Source organism: Cetorhinus maximus, chromosome 23 (genome assembly GCF_964194155.1).
Source record: "Cetorhinus maximus chromosome 23, sCetMax3.hap1.1, whole genome shotgun sequence".
NCBI classification, from domain to species: domain Eukaryota; kingdom Metazoa; phylum Chordata; class Chondrichthyes; order Lamniformes; family Cetorhinidae; genus Cetorhinus; species Cetorhinus maximus.
In genome coordinates this window covers 6,679,799-6,693,929 of record NC_135901.1, presented here as the reverse complement: position 1 = coordinate 6,693,929, position 14,131 = coordinate 6,679,799, and positions in this window count along the sequence as shown.

Genomic DNA, 14,131 nt, shown 5'->3' with positions numbered 1-14,131 from the left:
TGAATTGAAGCAATGCTTTCCTTGCTTCTCAACTCACAGGCGGCACCCCACACTGAGTCTTTCTCCAGGACACCAGCTCACACTCTGAGTTCACACTGGGCCGCCCACACTCAGTGTTTCTCGCTGAGACCAGTTCATGCTCTCTGAGCTCACACCGGGCCACCCATACTCAGTGTCTTTGACGGAGACCTGCTCACACTCTCTGAGCTCATACCACGGTGCCCACACCCAGTGTTTCACACTGACCTCTTGTGGCGTGTACTAATAATTGCGAGGTGTTTTTACTGCCGCTGAATCCGGCTAGTTGTATTTCATAGTATAGTTGTAAATGAGAACAGATTTTCCCTCCTTCCTGGTGTTGTTCGCTTTTCCAGAGAGACCCTAATTCTCGCCTTCCTTTGTAAAGTCCAACAATTCTGATGTGTTTCTCTCCTCCAGTCTGAGTGAAACTTTGTTGCATACTTTGCTCTCACACTGTGTGTAAAGAGGAATTTCATTATTCCAGTCCGAAAATATGCTTTTATTCTTTGAACCTTACCCAGATGGGTGCATAACGAACCTTTTTTGCTGATGTTTCAATATGTCAACAGTGGTAATAGCATCGTAAATGATAATCAAAGAACGAAATAACCTTACATTCAGTTAGCAATTTTCACGATTAGTGGACGTCTCAAAGCACTTATCGCCATTGAAGCGCTTGTTGAAGTGTGGTCATTGTTGTAATTTAGGAAATGTAGTTGTTAATGTCCATCCGGCAAACTCTCACATAAAGCAATGGGATAGCCAGTTTGTGTGATGTTGATTGAGGGATGAAAATTGGATAATTCCCATGCTTTTCTTAGAAACAGAGTCATGAGATATTTTACATTCACCCGAGCAGAGAGGTGTAGATCGGGTTAATGTCTCATCCAAAATACGTCACCTCCGGTGATGTAGTTCTCCTCCAGTGATGCACCTGAGCATCAGCCTTGATATTTGTGCTCATGTGAGGTTGAAGCCAGAACATTTTGATGCAACTGGGAGTGTGTCACCAACTGAACCAGGGCTGAAAATATTCAAGAAGGTATAAAAACACTGATATCAATTTCAAAGCAATGTTGCTATTTTTCAATGTTCTTTACAGCCTTCTGGATTCAACACTGTGTTCAATTATAGATGATGACCTCTGCCTCCATCTTTTTCATTTTTTTTTTTGCTGGTTCGTTCTTGTCTCGTTTCTTTCTTTATCCCTTCATGTTGCATTTGGGCCGCCGCCAAGGAGCCATTCACACCTCCTCTAGAGACATCATTAGTTTGTTCAGAATACTCCTTACCATTCTTTTTGGCTTTTTAAAATTATTTAATAGGCTGTGGGCGTCGCTGACAAGACCCATTTGTTGTCCATCCCTAATTGCCAATGAACTGAGTGGCTGGTGAGGCTATTTCGGAGGGGAGTTATAAGCCAACCACATTGCTGTGGGTCTGGAGTCTCATGTAGATCAGGCCAGGTAGAGATGGCAGATTTCCTTCCCCAAAGGACATCGGTACACCAATCAATGTTACTTTCATGGTCACTATTACAAAACTAGCTTTCATTCCCAGGTTTTGTTATTGAAATTTAAATTTACCACATGCTGTGTAGCGGGATCTAAACCCGTGCAACAGAGTCGCTCAAGTGCTAGTGCAACAACATAACCACTACACCACTGTCTTTCCATTAAATGTACCCACTACCACAGAGCAGGCAATGAGGATCAAAACGAATAACAGCGAAGGGAACCTGTGGGCAGGGCTGCCTGTACAGGGTTATTGCCAGTTCTGCCCCTATAATATCCAGTGCATAACAGGGAGGAACGTGTGATCACTGCGCCCCCTAGCGGAATCCATTAGAATTTTTCACCATCAGAACAAAGAGAAAAGTGCAAATGTATCCATGTGGAACGGTTCAATGACCAGTTTTTAGGCAACATTTTAAGAAAATTCAGCTTTGCAAATAACAAGGAAGTATGAGTGTTGTTGATAATAAAGGAATTCTATTTTATTTGGGATTCTTTACATTTATGACTTCATCTAATCTTTAACTCTGTGAATGACGTTCGTTATTTTCCACTTTCTTTCATTTATTTTTCCACACTTCTCTCATTTTATGACATTTTCACAAATGATTCCTGTACCTATTCACTTTGCCTTTTCCGCTCTCTCATTCTGGCTTGCGCGTTTGCTCTTCCTTTCTCTGCGTCTATGTTTCTAACTCCTTGCATTTCTGATCACGTTTAAACTTTTATATATTATATTGCCTTGCTTTTGCGCTCAACGCCACTCAACCTCGTCCCCCACACCGCACTCCCGACACACACATACACACACACACACACACACACACACGGCCCTCGTATTATTATTACCAGATCAGTCATATGCCGATCGTGGAAAAACCGTAGAGCGGAGCCCCCACTCTGTGTAGGTTTATGTACGAGCTCTCAGTTTGTTTGTTACACTGTGGCTCACGGCACATAGATAGCTGGCAGTGTCTGTAGCTTGCGCGTCCCTCACAGTCAGAATACTGAGTTTGTTGTCTCCCCCGATTAAAGCAATGATCCTCCCGTGTTGATCAGTTCCTCTTGTGGCCATCACAAGATGTTGGGGTGGCTGATTGGGGAGTTGTCTGTACCAACGCACCGTCTGCATCCTACTGGTGATGGTGCAGTTCATGGATACGATTCCCGCTTCACTGACAACCATCCGCAGTGGGAGCTGCGTCACCTCATCTTCACCGATCACTTCAGTGGAGATCAGAATGGATAAGAGAAAACAGTCTCTGTAAATCCACAGCATTATCAGATCACATGAAATACCGGCTGAAGCAATTGTCCACGGAGATCAGGTTACGGCCAGGAAATGGATATTATATTCTGAAGATTCAACATGGAGCCAAACATCCGTTTCAGGTCAAACTCAGAGGCGCTTTTCTGTCGAACTAACGAAAGAAGCCGAGCCTTGTGGTTTACCGCTTCAGGATTCACACGAACACCGGTTCACACTGTCTCTGAACTCATGTCCTGGCCACTTACATTCACGACTTCACAGAGACATCGGCTTACACTAACACGGGGTAGCTCACATCCAATCGATTACAATCAGAGAACAAAGGCACCAAACTCTCCAATAGTAAAGGGCAAGGAAGGCGGGCCTTACTGACGACAGCAGTGGACGATGATATGGGCGGGGTTATAGCAGGCAGTGATATCATACACAACAAAAACAAAAATACCTGGAAAAACTCAGCAGGTCGGATAGCATCTGCGGAGAGGAATACAGTTGACGTTTCGAGTCCGTATGACTCTCCATCAGAACTAAGAAAATAGAGAAATGAGGCGAAATATAAGCTGGTAGAGGGGGTGGGGCAGGTAGAGCTGCATAGGGGGCCAGTGATAGGTGGAGGCAAAGATGAGATAGCCAAAGATGTCATAGGGAAAAGGAAAAGGGGGTGTTGCCGGTGGTGATATTAACTAAGGAATGTGCTCATGCCGGTGGTGATATTAGCTAAGGAATGTGCTCATGCCGGTGGTGATATTATCTAAGGAATGTGCTCATGCCGGTGGTGATATTAACTAAGGAATGTGCTCATGCCGGTGGTGATATTAACTAAGGAATGTGCTCATGCCGGTGGTGATATTATCTAAGGAATGTGCTCATGCCGGTGGTGATATTAACTAAGGAATGTGCTCATGCCGGTGGTGATATTAACTAAGGAATGTGCTCATGCCGGTGGTGATATTAACTAAGGAATGTGCTAATGCAGATATTAAGGGTAGAAAGCAGGAAAAGTTAGCGGCAGATGGCCCTAGTGGGGGTGGGGTGGGGGGAAGGGATCGAAATGGGCTAAAAGGTGGAGATAAAACAATAGATCAAAATAAATTTAAAAATAGGAGTGAAAAGAAAAAATATAATTTTTTTTAAAATTATAAATTATTGGAAAAAGGGAGATCGTAAAGAGGCAGAGATGGAGGAGAGAGTTCATGATCTGAAATTGTTGAACTCAATATTGAGTCCGGAAGGCTGTAAAGTGCCTAGTCGGAAGATGAAGTGCTGTACCACCAGTTTGCGTTGAGCTTCGCTGGAACATTGCAGCAGGCCAAGGACGTACTTGTGGGCATGAGAACAGGGTGGTGTGTTGAAATGGCAAGCGACAGGGAGGCCTGGGTCATGCTTGCAGACAGACCAAAGGTGTTCCACAAAGCGGTCACCCAGTCTGTATTTGGTCTCTGCAATGTAAAGGGGACCGCATTGGGAGCAGTGAATGCAGCAGACTAAATTGAGGGAAGTACAAGTGTAGCGCTGCAGGCGGGGGTGAAGGGCCCTCGGTTTTCCACCCACGGTGAAATACAGGGCCCTCAACCATGCCCGGCCCATCTCCTGTGCAACCACCCTCACACCTTCCTCTCCTTCCCAGAACATGATATGGTCCCCCTTGTCCTCACCTATCACCCCACCACCCTCCGTGTTCAAAATATCATCGCCCGCCATTTCCGCCAACTCCAGCATGATGCAACCACCAAACACATTTTCCCTTCACCCCTCCGGCGGCATTCCACAGAGATCGTTCCCTCCGGGACACCCTGGTCCATTTCTCCTACACCTCAACACCTCAACCCCCTCACCCGTCACCTTCTAATGCAACTGCAGAAGGCATAACACCTGCCCCTTTACTTCACCCCTCCTCACCGTCCAAGGGACCAAACACTCCTTTCAAGTGACACGGCTCTTCACTTGCACTTCCCTCAATTTAGTCGACTGCATTCGCTGCTCCCAATACCGTTTCCTCTATTTGAGAGACCAAACGCAGACTGGGTGACCGCTTTGCAGAACACTTTCGGTCTGTCCGCAAGCATGACCCAGACCTCCTTGTCGCTTGCCATTTCAACACACCACCCTGCTCTCAAGCCCACAAATCCATCCTTGGCCTGCTGCAATGTTCCAGCGAAGCTCAACATAAACTGGAGGAACAGCATCTCATCTTCCGAGTAGGCACTTTACAGCCATCCGGACTTAATATTGAGTTCAACAATTTCAGATCATGAACTCTCTCCTCCATCGCCACCCCCTTTCCGATACCTCTTTCTCCAATAATTTTTAATTAAAAACAATATATATTTCTCTTTTCCCACCCACCTATTTTTAAATTTATTTTGATCTATTGTTTTATCTTCACCTTTCAGCCCATTACGATCCCTTCCCCCCACCCTACCCTCACTACGGCCATCAGCCACTAGCTTGTCCTGCTTGCTACCCTTAATGTCCCCATGAGCACATTCCTTAGATAATATCACCATCATCAACACCCTTTTTTCCTTTTGTCTATGACATCTTTGCCAATCTCTTCTTTGCCTCCACCAATCACTGGCCCCCTATCCAGTTCTACCTGTCCCACCCACCCCCCCCCCCCACTCCCCCCCCCCCTCCCAATCCTCTAACAGCTTATATTTCTCCTCATTTCTCGATTTCCTTAGTTCTGATGAAGAGTCATGCGCACTCGAAACGTCAACTGTATTCCTCTCCACAGATGATGTCAGACCTGCTGAGTTTTTCCAGGTATTTTTGTTTTCGTTTCAGATTTCCAGCATCTGCAGCATTTTGCTTTTATCTTAGTGATATCATACATTCAGATTCATCTGCAAGTAAGTGAATCAAGTAGTAATGCCCCCTTCGAAAATGATATAAATCTGTCTCTCTAGAAGAGTTGCGGCACTTCCATATTCAATCCGTACTGGGAATGAGTAGGTTCGGGACAGGAGTATCAGGATTATTATATTATTCAATAATAGGCAAAATTTTCATGAATAACCTTTCTTGAATCCAGGGCTGAAGCTATAGGCATCGGAGTTGGCGTGGTTGTGAATTAATACCCAGAGAAGTAGCAAAGGGCCATCTCATTAAATGAAAGACTGAAGGAAGAAACTGTACACAATTTTTTTTACCGAATGGCGAAGGGACGATAAGAAACAATTCAGCAGGGAAATGCGTCGAAAAAGATAAGTGGGATTGAGGCATTACATTGCCATTTACAAAGTTCGTTTTTATTATACATTCAAATTGTAAAGGCAAACTAATCTAATCAGCTGTTCTTGTTGAATGTTAAATGTTTTATGATCTTTTAAAAAGGTCCGCGTGACCTCACATTCGAAGTTGAATTATTCCTTCCTTTTTGTGGGTGTGACAGCGCCCTCTGCTGAACGCTAATTGAAAAACTCTGCGAGTTTTTGCCTGGGATCCGCTATCTTTCAGTATTGGGCTCATGGCACAGAAAGACACTGCGGAGTCGGAATTCAGTTTGTTGCCGATCGTTAGATCAGCGATCATGGCAGTTTTATTTAATGTAGAAGAAAACCGATCAGCGATGTCGGTGCTCCTGTGCACAATCTCTCCAATATGATGATGCACGCACTCTGGAGGCTGCCTGGGATGCTCACTGTGCCAGTACACATAAAAGCTGCGATTGCTTGCTTTCAAAATGCAAGTTTGTGCAGCATTAATTTCCTCTTCATCCATTATTTCATGAAGCGGCTGTTCCACTGTGTTCTGGTGGTCCCATTCTAACATTAAAGAAAAGTAAAAACAATAGTCAGCATCAGCTGCGTGTCGGTCAACATAATCATCATCACCGCCATCACTATTGTTTTAATAATCATGACATCTGGGTCACAGCAGTCAGGAGGGCAATGGATTTTACCGGGAAGGAGATGATTACTGAGAAATGATATAACAATGAGGAGCGGAGTGAATTGTTCCCCATGATACGTCCTGAGTTTGTAACTTAAGTGCAAAAAATCCTCTGTCAGAGCAGAAGTACAGATCCCCCTCCCACTGCAATGCTCACCGAAACAATGAGAGGAAGAAGCCAGCGGCAGCAATCTCTCCAATTACACAATCGGGTCAGAGCGACAGCAGCCAGCGGAAGACGTGGGCGGGGATACCGCAGACTAAATATTGAGTAAGGTGTGCGGTGACTCTCAGCTGCTTTCTGAACGGAGAGAGCGGAAATAGCGACGGTTGAAACTTCACAAGTTTGTGACAATCCTGCACCTGCTCACTGTCCAAGTGACAGAGAACAAATAGAGCAGAAGAGGCATGAAGAAACTTGAATCATAGAATTTTAACCACTGAATTAGACTATTTGCCATACCATCCCTGTGTCTGTTTGGAAGAGTTATCAAAACCGCCTTTCAACTCCTGCAATTTCCGCATGAGGGGCAAGATTTCCCAGGTTCAACTTATAAACAATTTCCTTTTGACTGTAATGATTGAATGTTCTTCTTCCATCCTCTGGGTCATGCATTTCAGGTTTCAACACAGTGTAATGAGTGAATTTCACCTTTTTGTTATATTTTCTTCTCTGAAAATGGGGTGTATGGGTTATCGAATTTTCCGCTACTGGGTACAATTATGCTTGATTTATTCCATCAGACCTCTTATCATTTTGAGTACTTCAATTAAGTATCTCCTTTAAATCCTTTCATAAAAGAATAGCGCCAGTTTTCCTTGTCTGTTTACATTTAAGGCCGCCACCCTTGGTACCTGCCTGGTGCATTACTAATATCTAATATCTTGTCATTCTATCTAAATAGTGTTTCCCTGATTTTCAAACAGTAATATAGAAAGAATTGCATTATTCTCTGGCATAAACATAAAAAAAGCCTGAGTTAGATCAGATCCAATCTAAATTCCTGGGAAACAATATCTGACTTGCCTGTTTTAACATGTATACCAATGAATCCTACAACCACCCAAAGGTCCTATTCTCAACCAAATTGAACAGAATCCGCCAGCAGAAGGCGCCAGATTTATGTATGTTGATTATAAAGTCACGCGTGACCAACACCAGAGCCAATAAGGATGGTAGCCTTGCCCCCTGCAGTGTGTGGGTGGAACAATAATTTGAACAAAGCCCGCTCCTTCTCAACCTTTGGCTCATTCCATTCAATTCACTGACAGATTCACTCAGACATGTTCCTGATAATAGTGGCGGCGCTGTTGGACAGTAAGTACTGGATTGTGTTCATCAAGGCAGGTTAGCAGATTGATGCAAAGAGTTTGCAATAGGGTTTAATGCGATTAGCGATCAGGTATATACATATTATAGACAGTTTGGTAGGTGGGAATTTGCACATAAAGATAGACGCAGGTTTAGCTTTAACCTCCTGCTTCTTTGTTCCTCTACCTCCACAGGCGGACTATTTGCAGATCCAGTGACTCAGTCTCCTTTGACTTCAACCGTATTAAATGGAGGTTCGGTGCAGTTACATTGTGAATATAAAACCCTGGATATTGAGTATATGTAATGGTATTGGCAGAAGCCGGCACAGCCTCCAGGTTGGATAATCAGCAGAACAGTACTTCTGAAAGAAGACAAAATCTCAGGACAATACCTGGCGGCTGCTGACAGGTCTACAAGGTCTGGTTACCTCAATATAAGCAGACTGAGTAAAGAGGACAGCGCGGTCTATTACTGTGCAGTGAGGCACAGCGCCAGATAACAGCCAAGACACCGTACAAAAACCTCAGCAACTATTTGCAAGACCGTTAAGTGCACTTCTGCGCTTTTACCAGCGGGGACCTTGATCCGAAGAAAGCCCACGGAGAAACATTGGCAGGTTAGATTCTGAAACAGTTTTATTATTCTTTTGGTCCTTGTCCAGGGCAACAGGGAACCTGTATGGAAATACTGAGAACTAACTCAATGCCTCGAGTTACATCTCCTCAGAAAATATCTCGGAGATCACCCGGAATATTAATGCACCAGCAGAGCTAGAGAAAGTTGTCAGACATGTAGAAACTGCAGCCTAACGTTACTGCCTTTCTTTCCAGACCGTTAACCCAGAGGGATCCAGGGACTCTCAATCTCTCTCTCTCCCTCGTGCCTGTAACAAAACACAGAATGTGCCAAAGTCTAGGACTGGACTTAAATAAGAAATACCCAATGATTATTTAAACATACGCCCACTGAACAGAAGTTCAGAAAGGAACGTTTGGAACAAACGGTGTCTGATTTCTATTTTGACTGGAAATAAATTAATGCTAAACAGATGTTGACCCTTCTGGTGTGATTTTATAGCATGAACAATGATCAGGGCAGGATTCAGTTATTGGGAGACGGAGGGCCCTTTTCCGGGGAGATTGCTATCAAACTCCCAGCTCTTTGATAAGGGCACAGGCTGCAAACTGTCACCCGCTCCCCCAGGAGGCTTTTCTATGATCCTTACTGCGAGGTGATACATTGTGTCTCAAAGGAACAGAAATAGGGTCTGTCACTCGAGCGTCGCCAACATTCTGAGCACTTCACTACGCTAAATTGGGCAAAGCCTTGATCTTGTTCCGATCGCTGGTACTTCTCACCAGGTGCTGCATTGTTCTGTCCGGATATCGTCTGATCCGTCCTGCTACTATGGTAAAAGAGGTCAATGATGCAATGTCTCCTTCTGCAACAACCGCTGACTGTCATACTCCATTACTGCCAATTGTATGAGATATGATGTCACATAATTAGTAAAACATAGCGCAATTCCATATAACATACAACAATAAAATACAAAATAACAAAATACAAGATGATAGAATACTGGAAAATGCAATCCAACAGAATATAGCATAATTATATTTCTACACACACACACATATACACACACACACATATATATATATATATATATTTAGAAACCAGGCAAATAGTGAAATTTGAATTCAGTACAAATCTGGGAATATGTCCATGAAACGACTGTCGGTTGTCTTAAAAAGCATCTGGCTCATTTATGCTCTATAGGGCAGGAAACCTGCCATCCTTACTTGGCCTGACCTACATGTGACTCTGGTCCCACAGCAATGTGGTGGACTCTTAAATGCCCTCTGAACAAGGTCAATTAGGGACGGATGGGCAATAAATGGTGGCCCAGCCAGCGACGCCTACATCCGATAAACAAATAATATATATTATACTGTACAATATAATATTATAATATACTATTATACTATATATATTACAATATATGTGATATTATAGTCATTTAATGATGTGTGCCGCACTCACGTGGACGATAGAGTGCGAAATCCAGAACTGCCACCAATAAAATGAAGATGAGCTTCATTTCGTGTCCTATCAACTTGGGTAAATTAACTGTCGGCAGATCCAGGTCAGGATAGCTGCTTCTGGAGAAGTCAGTGCTGTTGTGCATCAATCTTAACGAACACCAGAACAATGTGCCCGCTAGAAGCACATTGCGACTCCATCTCACAGAGTGAACTGTGAGGGAGGTTCTTGCTCAGCTTTGGTGGAAGGTGGGAGGAGCATTCGGCTCGTCATCCTGAATCAGACCGAATAATGGAAACAGAGAGAACATAAATAGTGAACAATGATGTCCGAGATCCTCTCAAAGGTGTTCATTTAAACCAGGCCAGCAGGTGGCGCTGCCGATTCGCTGTGTCTGCCACTGGCCACATTGCCCCAAAGAATGCTGACTGGTATTTGCTTTCATCTAAATTCACGAAAAAAAAGATTTCTCAGCCCTTCGATTTGAACTCATAATATTCTATCTTTGCCAATGCCAGTAATTTCATAGCTTACTTGATTACAAATAAGCTAGCTACTCAATTTGACAGTTTGAAATTAAATACATTTGCCATTAGGAATTACAATTCCAATTGGGTTGGGATTTTTCTGTCATCCAAAGTCTGCTTTCACCCGCACACTTCAACCTGAGATCAATGGTGAAGGTATTTGCTGTTAAATAATAACATTGAAGTTCATTTCGCGAACCTGGGGCTAACATGTTTCTCATAGAGTGGTGGAGCTACATCATTTTCAATGGGCATATTATTATTGAAGCAACGTCCTCACGCCTATTTTGTCCATGTGCTGTGCAGGTAAAGGCTGCAATTAAACAGCGACGACAGATATGCTAAGCTTTTGGCCCTGCTAATGTCAAGATATCATAAAAAGGTATCCCTTCCTGCCAGTATCCAAGGTATTCTCGACTGCATTTCCTGCAAATTGGAGCCCCCTGGACTCTCGGCTCTCTTTCACATTCATCTACAGTTATTATAGCAACATCAACAGGTCTGTATGTGTTCCATTCTACCCTGTTAGTGTTCAATCTTTAAGGAAATTTTACATTTTGTTTCAGCTGCTTTATTTGTATGTATTCACCACCACCCCCTCCCCCCCCCCCCCCCCCCCCCCCCCATACCGGGCTGGGTGAATCTGTTTACCGGCAGCGATAACGCTGACGTCTCCCTTGAATTCACAAAATCACAGAATCACAGAGTGCAAAAGAGGCCCTTCGGCACATCGGGTCTGCACCGACACGTGAGAAACACCTGACCTACCTAACTAATCCCATTTACCAGCACTTCGCCCATGGCTTGAATCTTATAGCGTGCCAAGCGCTCATCCAGGTACTTAGAACCATAAAACCATAGAAAAGTTACACAACGGTAGGAGGCCATTCGGCCTATCTTGTCCATGCCAGCCCGAGGACACGTAGGTGCCCTTTCAAATCACACCTTCCTGCACCCGGCCCATAGCCCTGCAGCTTACAGCACTTTAGGTGCAGATCCAGGTACTTCTTAAAAGAGTTTAAAGCTTCTGCGTCTACCACCAACTTGGGCAGCGAATTCCAGACAACTACCACCCTTGTTAAAGTATGTGACACAACCTGCCTTCACACCCTCCCAAGCAGTGCATTCCAGACCGTCACCACCCTCTGGCTAAAAAAGTTTTTCCTCACATCCCTCCTAAACCTCCTGCCCCTCACCTTGAACTTATGTCCCCTTGTGACTGACCCTTCAACTAAGGGGAACAGCTGCTCCCTATCCACCCTGTCCGTGCCCCTCATAATCTTGTACACCTCGATCCGGTCGCCCCTCAGTCTTCTCTGCTCCAACGAAAACAACCCAAGTCTATCCAACCATTCTTCACAACATAAATGTTTCATCCCAGGCAACACCCTGGTGAATCTCCTCTGCACCCCCTCCAGTTCGGTAGTCCCAAGTGCCTTAAAAGGTGAAATTTCTGGCTCACTGCTCAGTCCAGTCACCTTCCACTAGAAAAGTAGGTCTGGATCCATTTTGTCTGGGCAGATTTCAACACAGAGCCACAGTGGGAGAAGTTTGATTTCGGGCAGATTACGAGGACCTGACTGCGCCAGCAAAGTGAATTGTCACAATCGCTTTTGACGTTTGCAAACTGCAACCAGCCCGAATATCGGACGTGTCGGTGAGAAACATATCAACCACCTGATTAGATGCTGGAGAACAAGCAGATAGGAGGCTATCACGTTAGTCGATCTCTGGAAATTAAAACATCAAAAAGCGAATCGATGAACGATAAGAAAAGTTTTCACAGTCAACTGATCTTGCTGGAATTTCGGAAACGATTTGCAGGGCTACGGGGGAAGGCAGTGATTCTGGCTTAGCTGCTCTCACAGAGGGCCGGCACAGATAAGATGCGACGAATGGCCTTCCTCTGTGCTGTAACCGCTCCATAATTTTATGATTCTAACCACTGTCATGAAATGTGATGTATCCAAGTGGGACATTCACTTTTATCTTCATGTGGCTATTCTGGCTTAAGGAGACTGGGTTGGAAAATGAAGCTATTGAAAGTTTTGCATGTTTGCCCTGCATTAACACAGGTCGATGATGAGGGCCGGATACCCCGAGTTTAATTCTCAATGTATTTTGAAAGTATATCAATCACAGTCAGCAATCTATCTCTGTTTCTATCCCCCAGCAACTCTTCCTTAATGATCCTCAGTAAGTGATGTCGAAAAATTAAAATCCGATGTTAATCATGGGCAAGGCAAGTGAATGAAAGGTGTGGAAGATGGGGAAAGGGATATTAAAATATAAAGGCTGAATACACCCTGAGATGATATTTATGAAGATGGGGAAAGGGATATTAAAATATGAAGGAAAGATAGACGCTGAGAAGTGAATTCTGAAGATGGGGAAAGGGATATTAAAATATAAAGGATGAATACAGCCTGAGATGATATTTCTGAAGATGGGGAAAGCGATATTAAAATATGAAGGAAAGATAGACGCAGAGAAGTGAATTCTGAAGATGGGGAAAAGATATTAAAATATGAAGGAAAGATCTGATGAGATGTGATTTCTGAAGCCATTCACTGTACCTAGGGTGGGGATGGATGATAAAGGAGCGAAAGACAATTCAAACCCTTTTTATTTTGCTTCTCTCTGCACCACATCTTCTTCTAACCTGAATGAGAGTTGTAAGGACAGTTTTTCATGCACTGTGGGTGTTAGTTCTTGTTAATGAGTATTCAGCCTGAATCTCACCCTGGGAGCATTGGGCCCGCTCGGAGCGTTCTGTCCTCAGTAGCTGGCTGCAGAGAGTCGATGTGACACAATCTCTTTTCTCTCCATTTACAAATCTGAAGTCTGGATGTTATGGTTTTTTTAAAAATATCCTTACTTGTACAGAGGGGCAGAATCCACCACTGAGTTTCGAACAAAATTTTAAATATAAACTGCAGCAGAGGCCAGTGCTCGAAATGTTGTTTAAATTAGAGGGAGAGCTTTTTTTTTTATTCATTCACGGGGTGTGGGCTTCGCTGGCTCGGCCAGCATTTATTGCCCATCCCTACTTGCCATTGAGAAGGTGGTGGTGAGCTGCCTTCTTGAACTGCTGTAGTCCATGTGGTGTAGGTACACCCACAGTGCTGTTAGGAAAGGAGTTCCAGGATTTTCATCCAGCGACAGTGAGGGAACGGTGATATATTTGCAAGTTAGGATGGTGAATGACTCGGAGGAGAACTTCCAGGCGGTGGTGTTCCCATCTATCTGCTGCCTTGTCCTTCTAGATGGTAATGGTCGTGGGTTTGGAAGGTGCTGTCGAAGGAGCCTTGGTGAATTGCTCTATGTTTATTCCTCTAGGTTTGCTCAATTACTTGTTCAGTAACAACAGATAACACCTTTATAATATCACGGATCTATAAATCACTGAGACAAAACACAGAATCGTTCTTAGCTCAATAGTTAACTGACGCTTGAAGGAAATCTCAGCGGAGTCACTGTTCCGACTCTCCTTCTGGTCAGGTCAGCCTTGAGTTTTCCAATTACAATAACCAGCCACTGTTCC